This window comes from Acinonyx jubatus, chromosome B2 (genome assembly GCF_027475565.1).
Source record: "Acinonyx jubatus isolate Ajub_Pintada_27869175 chromosome B2, VMU_Ajub_asm_v1.0, whole genome shotgun sequence".
In the NCBI taxonomy this organism is placed as follows: domain Eukaryota; kingdom Metazoa; phylum Chordata; class Mammalia; order Carnivora; family Felidae; genus Acinonyx; species Acinonyx jubatus.
Window position 1 is genome coordinate 75358882 of NC_069385.1, and position 17717 is coordinate 75376598.

General features: G+C 42.2%; 1 protein-coding gene across 2 annotated transcripts in view; it reads right to left on the reverse strand.

The window, feature by feature from the left end:
* MRAP2 (melanocortin 2 receptor accessory protein 2) overlaps nt 1–17717 on the reverse strand; it is a 130203-nt gene that overhangs the window by 39216 nt on the left and 73270 nt on the right. The window contains exon 1 of one of the 2 annotated variants that reach the window (XM_027057318.2): nt 10784–11158. The exons of the other annotated variant lie outside the window; for it this stretch is intronic. The gene's annotated coding sequence lies outside the window, so the exon portion shown is untranslated. Of the gene's footprint in view, nt 1–10783; nt 11159–17717 lie in introns of those variants that run through there. 2 annotated transcript variants of the gene reach the window in all.

A 17717-nucleotide genomic window follows, 5' to 3' on the forward strand; every position in this document is an offset into this window, starting at 1 on the left:
CAAACAGCACACACTGTTCTTTACAGCCCTGAGCTGAATCATTCTTTTGACAAATAAGCCAAAAGGAGAAGGACCAAGTATTCCAATCTCTGTTCCACAGAAAAGGAAATTTAAACCAAAGCAGTGGTTTATTTAAGAGCTCCAGACCGAACCATAGGAAGGCTACACTTTCTCATGATCATCATATCCTCCTTTGTCTGGGATTCTTAAACTAAGGTGTATGTCTTTGTCTTTTCTAGTTTTTCCACCTACCATACCCACTGCCAACCTAGTACAGTCCCTAATTACAAGCAGACAGAGTCTGGCAGAGCAAGGCCAGCCAGGCTCCAGGCTCCCCCGGGCCTTCTCAACTGCAAGGAAGGACTGGCCAGAAGACAGCCAGACAGAGCCTTGCACAGCAAGAGTCAGAAATGCCAGTTCCTTGCTCTGCCTGCCGAGGACTGGGGATATCAACCCCCCAAGTCTCAGGACATACCTGGCTCATCCTCCCGGTTCAATGTTCCTACATCCAAGTCTGGAGTGCATGTAAGTAACATCAAGCAAACAGACTGTTACTCTTTACTGTTTCAACCTAAGCATATATAATCCATACTCTGAGCTGGTGCAGCTGTGGGGCCTGATCAAATGTCAATCCTATTTTTCTCTTCCAGTGCCCCTTAAAATGCATTCAAAAGAATGCATTTAAAAGACTTAGAAGGTTATATTTTCAAATTAAATAAGTACAGATATGTTATAGAGTAAACTGCAAATATCAAATGAATATTCAAGAGAAATACATATTTGCTTCTGGTGGCCTTGGCCTATGCTTCAGACTCCCAGAAACATGGGTTAACTATCCTCTCCTACTAAGGTAATTTAATGGAGACTTCAGAGGAGCGCTGGTTGGAATATATGTCGGTTTACATGATAGAGCATCCCGATCTTCAGATTCACCTGTTGCTTTGTTTTTTTCTTTTTTCTTCCACACAAGAGAATTATATTGGGGGAGGGGGTATCTACACAAATATTCATAGAAATACAGGTGCTGTTTACACCCACATATCCTCACTTATCTCTAATTTTTCTTTCTTGATCAACTAGGCAACTGTAAAGCTGACCTGTAGGAAGCAGCCCCCTCAGCCTGCCCCACCTCTGCCTTTAATTGTTGTTTTTGCTGTTACCAAGGACATGAAGAAAACAAAGGCACCTTTGAGGAGAGTGATTATTTGAAGCTTATAAATTATTTTCACTTGAAGGGTTACAAAATTTACTAATGTTCTCCAGTCAGGTGAAAATCGCATAGATCTTGGTAACAGAGGCACAAGCAACAATTCAACTCAGACTTTAACTAAAATCCATAATTTTAGTATTTCATAAAAAGATGCTCAACTTCTGGTTTTTTACTTCACATCTCAGCAACACCATAATGGATTGAAGAATCATGTTTGCAAGGAAGGAGAAGCAAAAATGCATACTTGCCCCTCTTTCTAATAGGACTAAGCAGTTCTTATTCTCTAGTCAAGAAGAAAAATCACTTTGCACCCTGACATAAGCTAAAAATAACATGACCATCCTGTCTGAAAGTTGGTCCCCCAGATAACAAAACCTTGAACATGTCCCATAAGCCTGGGCTCCCTAAGGGAAACCATTTTTTTCTCCTGATTGTTTGTTATGGGGTGTCTGAAGATAAGTCATAACTTTGGGGAATACAGTAATCATGTGCGAAAGTTGCTTTCAACCATGAACAAAAGACTAATGGACACTTGAGAACTCTGAAAATCTTATGGGGTATTTTCTTTCAAGTATTCATTGTATTTTTATTTCATGAGTCAATCTTCTGAAGCCTAACACCCCTGCACTCTGGGCAAGTAAATATTTTCTTTCCTTTTCTAAACGCTCCTACCTCCAAGTCTGGAGTACATGTAACATCAAGCGAATAGACCGTTACTCTTTACTGTTTCGACCTAAGCATATATAATCCATACTCTGAGCTGGTGCAGCTGTGGGACCTGATCAAACGTCAATTTTATTTTTCTCTTCTGTTGCCCCTTAAAATGCATTCAGTGGATTCATCCTCCCTGTCTTCAGATGAACACTTGAGTAGATCCTTGGGTAGACCTTTCTGCTCAAGCAACCACTTCAAAGTCCCAAAAGAATTCAAGTTTGCAGTCTGGAAATAAAAGAAACTCCAACCTGGTTATAACATTAAATCTCCTTCCCTATGCCAGCTAGGTCCTGCTGCCCACTAGTCTCTGCAGGGATTGGGGGAATGTTGATCTCTTTTCTTATTCTCCACTTTATGTGCAACTGCTGGTCAGTTTATCACCCCGCCAAAATCAAAGTAGGGGCCGGGACTATATGGCCCCTCTGTTTATGGGTACTTTAATGATACTCACTCTCCTTCAGCTGACTGCTCACTCTCCTTAGTCTCTGGATTTCTGGAAACTCTAGCTGCTGGGGTGCCCTCACTCCTGGGCTGAATTTAGAGTGGCTCCAGGTCAGCCCTCTTTCCTACATGGTCCCACTTGGTCCCACAGGAAGGTCTATGATATCTTTTGCCCTAACAAACTCTGTGAAGGCAGGTGATCCTACTGCCCAGGCCACCACATGAGCCCCAAATGCAAGAAACACCTGTACAGTTCAACTAGTGTTTCTTCAAAAGTCCCCCTTGCTGGATTTGGGATGAAGGAAATGATCTTTCTGAATAAATCTCTTTAATAAAGCCTCCTCTCATAATCCTCATATTCTTTTTTAAATTTTTTTTTCAACGTTTTTTATTTATTTTTGGGACAGAGAGAGACAGAGCATGAACGGGGGAGGGGCAGAGAGAGAGAGGGAGACACAGAATCGGAAACAGGGTCCAGGCTCTGAGCCATCAGCCCAGAGCCTGACGCGGGGCTCGAACTCACAGACCGCGAGATCGTGACCTGGCTGAAGTCGGACGCTTAACCGACTGCGCCACCCAGGCGCCCCCTCATAATCCTCATATTCTTGAAGCAGCCAGTGGGGTATGTTATGCAAAAGTTCTCAAATATATACACTAAAATTTCTACTTGGTGGTCTAGCACTGTCTTTTGGAATTTCACATAATTTGAATGTGGGGCTCAGTCAAAACTTTACTTCAGTACCCTACTTACATACCTATACATACAAATGCATAGACTATAATTTCCAATTATTTTTAAAGTTTATTTACTTTTATGTATCTAGTAAAGTTGAGGAATTTGAGCATTGAAAGGGGCAGAGACATGGAAGTCAATACTCTCTCACTGGGGGGGAATACTCTCTCAGTCCTGACAGAAAATCACCTAAAATTGGCTTGATCTGATACTGGGAACAAACCTACTTCCTCTTCTCCAGGTATCTGAGGACTGGTCTCATAACTGGCCAAGGCTCCTCTCTGCCAGGCTACATACTTATTGTTCCTCACATGGCCTAGTCTTCAGATCCTCATCATCTAGGTCACTTTGCTCTGGATGCTGCAAAGTTAGTTTCTGTCCTCCATTAAGGGGCCACCAGAAGGGGATGCTGTGTGGAGGGAGCCTAGGCTCCCATGATCCAGTCATCACAGGTTTGAGGTAGATGGTAGTAGTTAAGGGCCCAGGTTCTAATCCCAGCTCTACTGTTTACTGGCTATGTAATCTTAAACAAATTATTTAATCTTTCTGTGCTTCAGCCTTCTCATCTGTTACCGGAGAATGGTGATAATTATATTCCCTACTTCATGAAGTTGTTACAGGGATTGAGATAAAATTGTGAAACACTCATAATTATGCCTGGCACATAATAAGCTCCACACAAATGTCTGTTTAAAAAAAAAAAAAAGACCTGTCATTGTCATTGCAACCCAAGTTTGCGACTGAGTAGCTACTTCACATTATGGTCCTTTCAGGGCTTGGTGAGCCACTGAAATCCTTGGGTTTTTTTTTCTTTTACGTGAATTATGAATTGCTTCTCACTGGGGTCACTCCATCTTTTACTTTTTAAATTGACTGTGAACCTAAATGCAAGACTAGGCCTTCAGCCTTCTAGTATTATTATCTCTTGTCCAGATATAAAATGTGTCTCATGGAGTATCCTGCCAGATTTGTACTTGCCACATCTCTGATAAATGTCTCCTCTATGTCTTTCTCCTGATAAATAATACCAAGGAGGTGCAGGGACAGGGAGAGAGCCTTGTTGTACATCCTCTATTCCCTTATTTTATCCTTAGGGATAGTATGAGACTTTGCAAAATGCTTCTGCAAAGGCAGGACACTCTTTGGGCCATCTGTAATGAGGAGCAGAGACCAATGACTAAATTATTTGTATGTCTCTAGCTTTGGGAAGCCCCATTTGTAAAATGTAAATAGCAACATCCACCTAGCTGTGAGAAGTAAAGGATATTGTGCCCCAAAGTGGGCACTAGGGCACTAGGAAGCAGCTTGCTAAGTCACTGCCATACTGAAAACATTAAAAGGTCAAAAATAAACATTCTCCAGAAGACATAGCATATTGGGCCACAAAATAAGTCTCAACAAATACAAGAAGATCCAAGTCATATCATGTACCTGTTCTGACCACAACACTATGAAACTAGAAGTCAACCACAGAAAAAAATCTAGAAAGACCAGAAAGACATGGAGGTTATATAGCATTCTACTAAACAATGAATGAGTCAACCAGGAAATAAAAGAAGAAATAAAAAGATATATGGAAACAAATGAAAATGAACATAATGGTCCAAAATATTTGGGCTTCAGCAAAAGTGGTCCTAAGAGGGAAGTATATAGCAATACAGGCCTACCTTATGAGCAAGAAAAATCTCAAGTAAAAACCTAACCTTACACCTACAGGAGCTAGAAAATGAACAACAAATGAAGCCTAAAGCCAGCTGAAGGAAGGAAATAATAAAGATTAGAGCAGAAATAAATGATATAGAGACAAAACAAAAACAAAAACAATAGAACATTAGAACAAATCAATTAAACCAGAAACTGGTTCTTTGAAAAAAATCAACAAAATTGATAAACCTCTATCCAGACTTACCTAGAAAAAGTGAAAAGAACTCAGATAAATAAAATCACAAATTAGAGAGAAGAAATAACATCCAACACCACAGAAATACAAACAATTATAGGAGAATACTATGAAAACTATATGCCAACAAATTGGACAACCTAGAGGAAATGGACAATTTCCTAAAAGCATATAACTACCAAAACTGAAACAGGAAGAAATAGAAAATTTGAACAGACTGATACCTAGCAAAGAAATCAAATCAGTAATCAAAAAACTCCCAAAACAACAGTCCAGGACCAGATGGCTTTACAGGTGAATCCTATCCAACATTTAAAGAAGAGTTAATACTTATTATTCTCTGGGAATGCAAGCTGGTGCAGCCACTCTGGAAAACAGTATGGAGGTTCCTCAAAAAACTAAAAATAAAACTACCCTACAACCTGGCAATTGCACTACTAGGTATTTATCCGAGGGATACAGGTGTGCTGTTTCAAAGGGACACATGCACCCCCATGTTTATAGCAGCACTATAAACATGGCACTATCAACAATAGCCAAAGTATGGAAAGAGCCTGAATGTCCAACAACATTCAATTCAATATATTCAATATACAATATACAATATACAATATTCAATATACAATACAGTATTACTCAGCAGTCAAAAAGAATGAAATCTTGCCATGTGCAACTACGTGGATGGAACTGGAGGGTATTATGCTAAGTGAAATTAGTCAGAGAAAGACAAATAACATATGACTTCACTGACATGAGGACTTTAAGAGACAAAACAGATGAACATAAGGGAAGGGAAACAAAAACAATATAAAAACAGGGAGGGGGCAAAACAGAAGAGACTCATAAATATGGAGAACAAACTGAGGGTTATGGGAGGGATTGTGGGAGGGGGGATGGGCTAAATGGGTAAGGGGCACTAAGGAATCTACTCCTGAAATCATTTTTGTACTATATGCTAACTAATTTGGATGTAAATTTAAAAAAAATAAAAAGTAAAACAAGTTTAAATAAATAAATAAATAAATAAATAAATAAATACTTATTCTTCTCAAACTATTCCATAAAATAGAAAAGGAAGGAAAACCTCCAAAATCATTTTATGAAGTCAACATTACCCTGATGCCAAAACCTGAGAAAGAAAGCACAAACAAAGAGAACTATAGGCCAATCAATATTTCTGATGAACACAAATGCAAAAATCCTCAACAAAATAGTAGCAAACCAAATCCAACAGTACATTAAAAAAATAATCCACCATAATCAACTTGGATTTATTCCTGGGTTGCAAGTGTGGTTCATATTTGCAAATCAATCAATGAGATACATCACATTAATATAAGAAAGGATAAGAACCCTATGGTTATTTCAATAGATGCAGAAAAGCACTTGACAAAGAACAACATCCATTCGTGATAAAAACTCTCAACACAGTAGATTTAGAGGGAGCATACTTCAACATAGTAAAGGCCATATATAGCTAATATCATCTTAAATGGAGGAAAAGTGAGAACTTTTCTTCTATGATCAGGAACAAGACAAGGATGTCCATTTTCTCCACTTTTGTTCAATATAGTACTGGAAGTCCTAACCACAACAATCAGACAACAAAAATAAATAAAAGTCATCTAAATCAGCATGGAAGAAGTAAAATTTTCACTATTTGCAGATGACATGATACTATATAAAGAAAACCTGAAAGACTCCACCAAAAACTGCTAGAACTGATTAATGAATTTAATAAAGTTGCAGGATACAAAATCAATGTACAGAAATCTGTTGCATTTTTATACACTAATAATTAAGTAGCAGAGAAAGAAATTAAGAAAACCATCCCACTTACAACTGCACGAAAACCAATAAGATACCTAGGAATAAACCTAACAAAAGAGGTGAAAGACCATACTCTGAAAATTATAAAACACTGATGAAATAAATTGAAGATGACGAAATAAGTGAAAAGACATTCCATGCTCATGGATTGGAAGAACCAATATTATTAAAATGCTTATACTACCCCAAATAATCTATACATTTAATGCAATCCCTATCAAAATACCAACAGCATTTTTCACAGAACTAGAATAAAAATCCTAAAATTGTATGGAACCACAAAAGACCTCGAATAGCCAAAGCAATCTTGAAAAAGAAATCCAAAGCTGGAGGCATCATAGTTCTATACTTCAAATTATATTACAAAGCTGTAGTAATCAAAACAGATGATACTGACACAAAAATAGACACACAGATCAATAGAACAGAAAACCCAGAAATGAACCCACAATTACATGATCAATTAATCTTCAACAAAGCAGAGAAGAATATCCAATGGAAAAAAGACAGTCTCTTCAACAAATGGTGTTGGGAAAACTGGACAGCCACATGCAAAAGAATGAAACTGGACCATTCTCCTTCACCATATACAAAAATAAACTCAAACTGGATGAAAGACTAAATGTGAGACCTGAAACCATAAAAATCATTGAAGAAATAACAGGCAGTCATTTCTCTGACATCAGCTGTAGCAACTTTTTCTAGATAAGTCTCCTGAGGGAAGGTAAACAAAAGCAAAAATAAACTATTGAGCTATGTCAAAATAAAAAGCTTCTGCACAGCAAAAGAAACAATCAACAAAAGTAAAAGGCAACCTACAGAATGGGAGAAGATGTTTGCAAATGACATATCCAATAAAGAATTAGTATCCAAAGTTTAGGAAGAACTTATAAAACTCAACACCCAAAAAACAAATAATACAATTTAAAAATGGGCAGATGACATGAATAGACATTTTTCCAAAGAAGACACAGATGGCCAACAGACACATGAAAAGATGCTCAACATCACTGATCACCAGGGAAATGCAAATCAAAACTTCAATGAGATATCACCCCACACCTATCAGAATGACTAAAATCAACAACACAAAAAAATCAAAACAGGCTTTGCCAGGATGTGGGGATAGGGGAGCCCTCTTGTACTATTGGTGGGTATGCAAACTGGTGCAGCCATTCTGGAAAACAGTATGGAGTGTCCTCAAAAAGTTAAAAATAGAACTACCCTACAATCTAGTAATTTCACTACTAGGTGTTTGCCCAGTGAACACAAAAACATTAACTCAAAGGGATACATGCACCCTAATGTTTATAGCAGCATTATATACAATAGCCAAATTATAGAGCCCAAGTGTCCATCGACTGATGAATGGATGAATGGATAAAGAAGATGTGGTATATATCAGCAATGGAATATTACTCAGCCATAAAAGAAGAATGAAATCTTGCCATTTGCAATGACATGGATAGAGCTAGAGAGTATTGTGCCAAGCAAAATAAGTCAATCAGGGAAAGACAAATACCATATAATTTCACTCATGTGTAGAATTTGAGAAACAAAACAAATGAGCAAAGGGGGGAAAAGAGAGAGAGAGAGGCAAATCAAGAAACAAACTCTTAACTATAGAGAACTGATGGTTACCAGAGGGGAGGCAGGTGGGGGGAATAGGTGAAATAGATGATGGGGATTAAGGAGGGCACTTGTGATGAGCACGGGGTGTTGTATGGAAGTGTGGAATCATTATACTTTACACCTGAAACTAGTATTACACTGTATGTTAACTATCTGGAATTTAAATAAAAACTCTAAAAAAATAAATAAAAGGTTAAAAATAAGGAATTTATAGAGGAATTCTGATTGGCAAAATATCAGGCCTAGAGAAATGGGGAAGAGGAAGGCTACATTTTCCCGAATGTGCAGATGATACAATTTGCAAAGTGAAACCCCACCATGAGCAGAGTGGGGGTAGCCTAGAAGGATGAAGAGGGACATCCAGGGATAGGTATGGACACCCCTACAGAGGCAGCAGGATGGACAACACAGAACAATATACACACACATTTGATAAAACAATACTCTCCCTTGCACATATAATGCACTTGATGTTTTCTCTCCCCTGCTATTTACTTTCACGTTAAAAAAAAAAAAATGCTGATGATGGAGCACCTGGGCGGCTCAGCTGGTTAAGCATCCAACTCTTGATTTTGGCTCAAGTCGTGATCTCACATTTCACGGGACTGACTCTGCATCAGGCTCCATGCTGACAGTGCAGAGCCTGCTTAGGATTCTCTCTCTCTCTCTCTCTCTCTCTCTCTCTCTCTCTCTCCCAGTCTCTTTCCCTCTCTCTCAAAATAAATAAAATAAACTTTTTTTAAAATGCTGGTGCAACTCACTACATTCATATCATTACCCTATATGAGTTATAACCCACATTTGAAAAACAACGGGGTATGGTATGCCCCAATCTACAAACGGGTAAGTCTCTAGAAAAGAGAAATCGTTTGACATAAATTGTCTTTGCAAATCCTTTCCTGGGTGGTCTTTAGCTTTCTCCTTTAAAAATTTGTTCTGAAACACTGCCAGGATTCAATGTTTCTCTCTTTTGAAAAGTCTGGTTGGGGTTCTCCTCTCTCAAGCCTGCTTTAGGGCGATGGTGAATGCTTTCACCGCTCTAGGATGCCTGTTTTTTGGCCTTGAGCAATCCAGCCCAGTCTTGGGTTTCAAGACCTCTTAAAGGGGTCTTATTTCTTTGCTCCCAGAAAGAAACAAACTGGGAACAACTCTGCCTTCTCCTGCACCTGCTGGTATCCTGTCATCTTCCATAAATATTGGATGATCAGGGCATAACCCCTTGATGTGGACACTCCAATTCATGGTGGCCTCTCCCATCCTGGACCTTACTGGTGGCAGGCCCAGGCCACTTTCCTACCTGTGTTCTTAGTAAGGAACCCCTTGTGATGTACCTAAGGGGCACTAGCCTTACAGTCCTAGTTTCCAGGCCTCTACTCCCACTATTAACTGGAGGATTCGGTTGGAAAACTTGTATCTCAACCTAAGTATTTTTCACGTGCAAACTGGAAATACTATCACTTACCTTTGGGGTTTTCATAAGGATTTATAGATGGAAGTTCCCCTCTCTTCCCTGGAATAGCATTGGCAATTTCTCCCAACCCCCCTTTGCTTTCAGGACACCATTAAATGTTTCCTTATGTCATGAGATTAAATCCAGAGTAATAGCTGGGATTCCTCGAGTCTTCTAAACTGCTTAGGAAACCACAAAGCCTCAAAACAACTAACGAGGCGATCTTTTGTCTTCCTCAATTAATTATGCGGCAAGGATGGAAAAGGAAGAAAAACGAAACCGGTATTTCCCTCTAATCAGTAAAATGACCTGCGGGCAGGCTCCCTAGCGCAAACGAAATGAATTAACTGTCAAGCCAGGGTTGATTCCGAGAACCCTGCCCACCGCAGGGGGCGTGCACCCCGGGCCAGCGGACAGCGCACTTCCCCTGGATGCGTAGGGTCCCCGCGCCCAGAAGGGCTCTCAGCTGTAGGGCACAAAGGTGGCAGGCGGACCAGGGCGTGGAAAGTTTTCTCACGGGCGGGGGAAGGTGTTCCACGGCCTTCCCAGTGGAACGGAGGAAACCCACCCAAGCCGAAGCCCAAGCCCCGAGCGCCACCGCTCCCAGCCTTTTCGGACGGCCTCCGGCGGGACGCTCACATCAGCGGGCTGCGAGGAAGGTTATAAACTTGGGTGCTCTCCACGGGGTCTCACTCTTCTGCGCACCTCCAAAGCCTCAATTTTCCCCTTCCCACTCCCTTCCTCCCAAACATCCCCCAACTAAAGTCCACCCCCAAACCCAACGGAGCCCGACTGCCTGCCTTCTCTCGAGCCTCCCGCACCCAGTGCCTCGGCTCTGCGTGGTCCCGGGCGCCCCGTCCCGCCCGCGGTTACCGGCTGGCGCTCCCCGGCCCGCGGGCGCCGCTCCTCCGAGGTGCGTGAGCTTCGCCACCGCCTCCACCTCCTCCCGCGGCCCCGGGCTTGGCGAGTCGCTCCTGGCGCCGCGGTGCGGCGGGGACGCGCGCTCCCGACCTGCAGGCGAGCTGGCCCGGGGATGCCGAGGCCCAGAGGAGGCGAGCTTTGCCGAACCCTGCCCCTCGCTGTCTGGATAAGAGCTTTCCGCCAAGAAAGGGAAAAGGGATCCGAGAACTCTTTACCCTCCCCAGCTCTGCAGTGGGTCCCTCAGGCCGATTTTGACTAATGAGCTGAGCAAGGAGAGGGCAGCATGAATGAGATTTATGAGAAATCCTCAGCGTTGGATTCAAGTTCAGTAAGGCCGGGGCTCCTCTAGCACGAGCTGCTAGAATTACCTCAATTTCAGTTTCTTCTCTTGCTTCCAGGTACCGGTGCCAAGGGACAGTCTAAATGTCCCCCAAACAGGGCCTCAAAAGGATAGGACTGGACCAAGAAAGAGTAGTTTCAAGTTAGCAGAAGTGGCTGTCTCCTCCCTTCCTGTAAATCTTTACTGGATTCCTATTCCATGCCAGACGCTGATCTGGGTGCTGTGGATACTATCTCCTGGAGCTTGTCTTCTAGTAAAGAGACACTCAATAAACATAAATAAAATATGCAGTATGCGCCATGGCAATAAATGCTACCGAGAAAGAATAACTCAGGGAGCGGATAAAGAATGTTGATGGCTGTGGTTGGAGGTGGCCCCAAGTGAAGGTGGCTCTTGAGTATGTAAGAGATGGACCACGGGAATCTACCCCAAAAACCAAGAGCACACTGTACACACTGTATGTTAGCCAATTTTGACAATAAATTATATTTTTAAAATATTGAAAAAAAAAGAACTGAGATAAGAGAGCAAATCCTGCTGGCAGCTGGGAGAAAGCCCTTGCTGCGTTCCTCTCACTGAGATGTTTTTTATTGTGGGAGGCATTTCCTTTACTATGCATAGGCGCCCTATCAGGCAGTATTATTACCATTTTACAAATGAGGAAAGTGTAGTTTAGGGAGGTTAAATGAATTGCCTGAGGTCACAGATTATGGTAAATGGAGGAGCTTCCCTTCAAACTCAGGAAGCCTGGTGCCCCAGAACCATGGTTTAACCAGAACCACAGGGCAGTGGGGAAAATGCAACATTAGCAGCACGCAGGCAGGCAGGCAGGCAGGCTGGCGGCAGTCTGATTAACTTCATCTCTCAGTGTCAGAAAAAGATTCCCCGTGTCACTGACTTTTTGAAAAAGCTAGTTCCATTATTACGTGTCATATGAAACATCTTGCAAACATCTTTACAGCTGTGTGTGTGTGTATAATCCTCACCCTCATCCTCGGGCAGTGTAATTCTCAATGACATAATCTGACCATCTGTGATGAGATTCTCGAGTCCTTCCCTAACTCTGTGCATCGCTCCTGCTCCTGTTTATGCAGACGCAATCTGTCACCCATGCAGTGGAGCCTGCACAGCACGACATCAGAGAGCAGAGCCGCAAAATTGGGGGCGCTGAGAGGCAAAGGGGCAAACCAGTCTCCGCCTCAGAATCAGAATCTGATGGCCGCTTTGGGGCAGAGTGCCAATGGCTCCTGAGGCAGAGAACAGGGGCACATTGCACTATGTGGCAGAGGCCACTGAACATCAGTTTCAGAGGCTAGAACTGCCGCATCCAGTGGGAACAGCACCGTCAGTAGGATGGTGGAACTCCTGTTTCTCTGCTAAGTATTTCTGCCCTCCCACAGCTACACCCATTCCCTTCTCCTCTCCCCCAGTGCCAGCAACATCTTCCTACCTGGAGTTTGGCTCTAAAATAGTCTCCTCTTATTCCTCCATAGCCACCCCCCTCTCTCTCTCTCTATAGATATAGATGATACAGATATATGTAAAGTTTATTTATTTTGAGAGACAGAGCACGAGTGGGGGGAAGGGCAGAGAGAAGAGAGAGAGAGAATCCCAAGCAGGTTCTGAGTAGAACCCAGCACCGGGCTCCAACTCACAAAGCTGTGAGATCATGATCTGAGCTGGAACCAAGAGTCAGACGATTAACTGACTGAGCCAGCCAGGTGCCCCTGGCCTGATTTATATTTAATTTTTCCACAAGTCTTAGCATAGTACCTTGCAGTCAGTGGACCTTTAGTGAGTATTTTGTGAATTAATCTATAAGAATGCAACTTCAGTGTCTCTTACTTTTGTCTTTTCATTCCAAAATAGCTTTCAAGATCATGGTAATTTAGTGACAAGACTGAGTTACATGTAGCTATAGCTGTTGCTTGTCCATAGAAATTGACAACAGTTTACTTTGAGGTAAATTCTATTTGCCCCATCCTGGAATTTGAAAACTGAGATTTAGGAGTCATTGCTCCAAGGTCATAATACGAATCATTGCCAGAGCCAAGATTTAAACCCAGGGCTCTGACTCCAAAGTGCATGCTCTTCGCCACAAGCTCATGTTGCTCCTTCTTCAGTCATTTATTCACACATACATTCATTGAGCTTTCGATCAATATTTGTATTTATTGTCTCTATTCTGCACCAGGCATTGTCAAAATAGCAATGATTAAAACTCAGTTCTTGGGGAATTGATGGAAGGTGGCCCAAAGGTACAAAACCTCCAGTTATAAGATGAATAGGCACTACGGATGGAACCTACAACGTGATGACTGTGCTGTAGGATACACAGGAATGTTGCCACAAGAGTAGATCCTAAGGGCTCTCATCACAAGGAAAGTTTTTTTCTGTTTTTGCTTGTTCTTTTTACTGTATCCATATGAGAGGATAGATGGTAACTAAACTTACTGAGGTAATCACTTTGCAATACATGTGAGTCAAACCATTATGGTGGTTTATATATACAGTGATTCTGTCATTACTTAACTTATACAGTGATGTATGTCACTTATATCTCAATAAAACTGGAGGAACAAAGACAAGGAACAATAACAGAGTTATTGCACTCAAAGTTGCTTGCAATCTAGTAGAAGGGACAGACAAATTGGAAAATACTCAGACTTCAGTGTTATAAAGCTTATAAAAGAGATGCATAGAGGTCCTAAAGGGACACTTTGTTTTAGCTTTGATAATGACAATAAGGATTCACTGAAAAGATAAAATATAATTTTAATTTTGAAGGATATAGTTTTTTATAATGAAGAAAAGCATATGGTAGACAAAGGGCATCTGCAAAAATATGGAAGCACGAAAAAATACTGTACATTCAGGGAAAGACTGCAATGATTCGGGGGGGGGGGTGCATCATGGTGAGAGCAGTACTGAGGGCAAGCTGGAAAGGTAAGCACAGCCAAAACACAAGGGGTCCATGGAGTCCACTACTCTCTTAAAATGTACAAAATCATGGATGTCTACGTACATGCATTTTCCAGGGAAGAGGTTTGATAGCTTTAGTCAAATTACCAAAGGGGTTGACTGACCCAGAGCCAGGAGGTGGCCTGCTGCACAATCCACAGAACACAGGTAACCCCCAGGAGGTTGCAACATCAGGATTGGGGGTGGGCACAAGGCTCACCCCGCCAAATCACCTCCAAACATGGAGTGCATTGCCAGCCCTGGGCAAGGATGGCTGAACCCTTACCCTTCAGCACCTGCACCCAGATCCCCTCCAAGGGCAGAAGGAAGGCAGAGCTGGGCAGCCAACATACCAGAAGGAGGGAGCTGACAGCTCAGAACTTTTACCAGACAGCAGGACCACAGTGAACCAAGATTCTAAGCCCTCGGTGCATTGCCCCACCAGACTTTTGCCCCTACCCTACCTTCCTATGTTGAAGTCCTAACCCCCAATACCTCAGAATATGACTATATTTGGAGATAGGGCCTTTAAAGACGTAATTGAGGTCAAATGAGGTCATGTGAATGGGCCTTAATCCTATCTGACTTGTGTCCTTACAAGAAGAAGAGGTAAGGACACACAGACACTTGTGTACACAAAGGGATGACCATGGCAAGAGGCACCAAGAGGGAAGCCACATGCCAGCCAAAGAGGGAGGCCTTAGAGGAAATTAACCCTGCTGGCACCTTGATCTTGGACTGCCAGTCTCCAAAACAATGAAACAATAAATTTCTGTTGTTTAAGCCATCAAGTCTGTGGTATTTTGTTTGGCAGCCCTAAACATCTAATAGATTTACAAAACATAGATTCAAATTCAAAGATGAAAATTTTAAGAAATTCAGTATAGTGGCCACAGAGCATTAAATCTCAAATGAGGGCTTTCCTAAGCATGGAATGTCGTGCTGCTACACTGGTCACATCCCCCTGAAGCCAGGTCTTAGAAATAGGGGAGTGACAATCTGCAGACAATTTGGGATCTGGGAGTGGAGAGGTGTGGCTAAAGCAGTGGCAACGGATGAGACTGCCTCCCAGAAACACGAAGTGAAAAGACAAGGGAAGAGAAAGAGTTGATATCAGAAACATGGAACACAAACCTGGAAGGAAGACAGAGAAAGAACGATTAGAGAAATAAGGGATGAACAAGAGAAGGTGGAACCTGATGGAGAAATGGGCACTAGTGTCAAAGACCCAAGGTTAGGTGATTAAGAACTTGAGCCCATTGGTCTTTGCACAGAGGTCATGTGGTGGAAACAGGTCAGATTACTGTTGGTTAAAGAGTAAGGACGGCAATTATAGGCTACTCCTCTAAGGAGGCTGGGGAGGGGCTGGAAGTGGGACTGCTGGGGACCTCTGTGCAAGCACAGGAGGAGTCCAGGAGACTGAAATCCAGCCCCACATTCTGTCACCCCATCAGCCTTCAGGTCAATGGGAGGTATTCCAGCAGAGGCACCAAACTGCCTAGCCTTGAATAACAAAGCTGTAGCTGGAGCTTCTCTTTTTATCTGTTTATTCTTGGGGCCCCCTCTCTTGTTTCATGAGAGCAGGAACTGTTCTGTCTCCACCAGGGACTAGCTGCAGCACCTGGCACCCAGGAAGCACAGTAACGTATGCTGAATAAATTAATGGGATGCAGAGTCAAGTGACAGGTTGTGTTTGTTTTGTTTTGTCTTCCTTTATTTGTTTCAGATGAAAAAGTCTTAAACATGTTTATAGATTGAGAGCTTCCAGAAGGAAGAGAGAAGTTGAAGAAAGATTTGAGAGAGGAAAGAATTGATGAAATAAGATACTAGGGAATAGAGTAAGAAAATAAATCAACATAAATACTAGAAGCAAAAAAATTTTTTGTATCTGAATCATCCTTTGGGAAATTCATTTATTCATCTAGTGGTGACTACCTTGCTTTATCCTGGACCCTATTAGGGGGCACCTGGGTGGCTTAGTCAGCTAAGGTTTCAGCTCTTGGTTTCAGCTCTTGGTTTCAGCTCAGGTCACGATCTCAGTTTGTGAGTTCAAGCCCCACATGGGGCTCCACACTGACAAAGCAGAGTCTGCTTGGGATTCTTTCTCTCCCCCACCCCCCACTGAAGTTCACTGTCTCTTTCAAATAAATAAACTAAAAAAAAATTATAACCTGGACTCTACTGGGAATGGAGAACTTTTAGGAAGGGAGGTTGGATACAAAAGAAAGTGAAAGAGCTATTTCCTTCCAGCTATTCAGGATGGCACCATCTAGTTGAAGAGATTTCTCATGGAAAAAGATAAACATGCAACACAGCAAGGATGGTCTCAACTGTTTGAGTAATAAAAACCAAAACAAAGCAAAACAAAACAAAACAAAACAACCCCACAAAGATTCAGAAACAGAATGAATGGAGAGAAAACCTGGACACGTTAGGAAAATCTACTGCAGAGAAGGAGAGGAGATGGGGGAAAGGAAGCAGAGAAGAAATAAAGGAAGGCGGATTCTGGCATGACCTGCTGATAATAGGTTGGCTGGCAGCTTTCACCATCTGGAAGGCGGGGGCTCAGTGTAGCCCCAGGACCTGGGACAGCTCCATTTATTTTCCGGTTAACGAGGACCCATGCCAAAGGGCCCAGCCAGGAAGCAATAAAAATGCAGACCTGTCTGAGAGAACGACACATCCCTAACGGCTAATGTGTCTGGGTGAGGAAAATTTGGCAGTTTCAGAGAGTCCAATAACATGGCAAGGACGCCCTAAAGGAAATGATGAGAAAGAAAAATAGACATTGTTCTCATATATTGAAGTGTATAACACAGTTACCTCTCTGACTTGATTGTTTTCTTCAAAGAATAGGATAATCCGTCACCAACCCATATCAAAGGCAAAATCACACACAACACACACATGGACGCAGGTGTTCCACCATGCAAAGTTCTCCAAGGGAGAAGCAAGCACAACTCACTTCATTGATATAGTTGTTCAATTAAGCTTCAGAAAATAGAATGGTGCGTGTTTCGAAATGCTGAGGCTTCTAAGTTGTGAGCAGTTCAGGCTGCAGTTGGTCATGTTCTAATCATGAATCTCTCCCAAGTCATTAATAGTGGTAGCTCTCCACCTAATTTCCTAGATGCTTTGAGCATTGTCACCTTTTTTCTTATTCTGCATAAAGTGCATTTCATTGCCATCTCTTGGCTTTATACTATTGTTGTTTTTAAATTAGCACAATTATTTGTGAGTCTATGCAAACTGCTCTCCCTTGCCAACCGTTTCCTTTTATTCCATGGAGCAAGGACACCAGGGCACACCATACACCTGCATGTGTACTAACAGGGCCGCTCCTCACGGTATCCATCCCGTTCCTCCCTTCCAGTGCCAGCACATTTGCTTGGAGCTTTCCTCTTGCTGCCTATTGTTCCTCTGGAACTGCACAGACTTCCACCTACAGAGCGTGGGACCAAGCAGACAAAACATCTAATGTATTTTTGTTCATGTTTGGCACTCAGTCAGGAAGATGGAGCTCTGAGCCTCTCTGAAATGTCAAGCTGAATACATTTTACACCACCAGAGAGAGACACAGTGCAC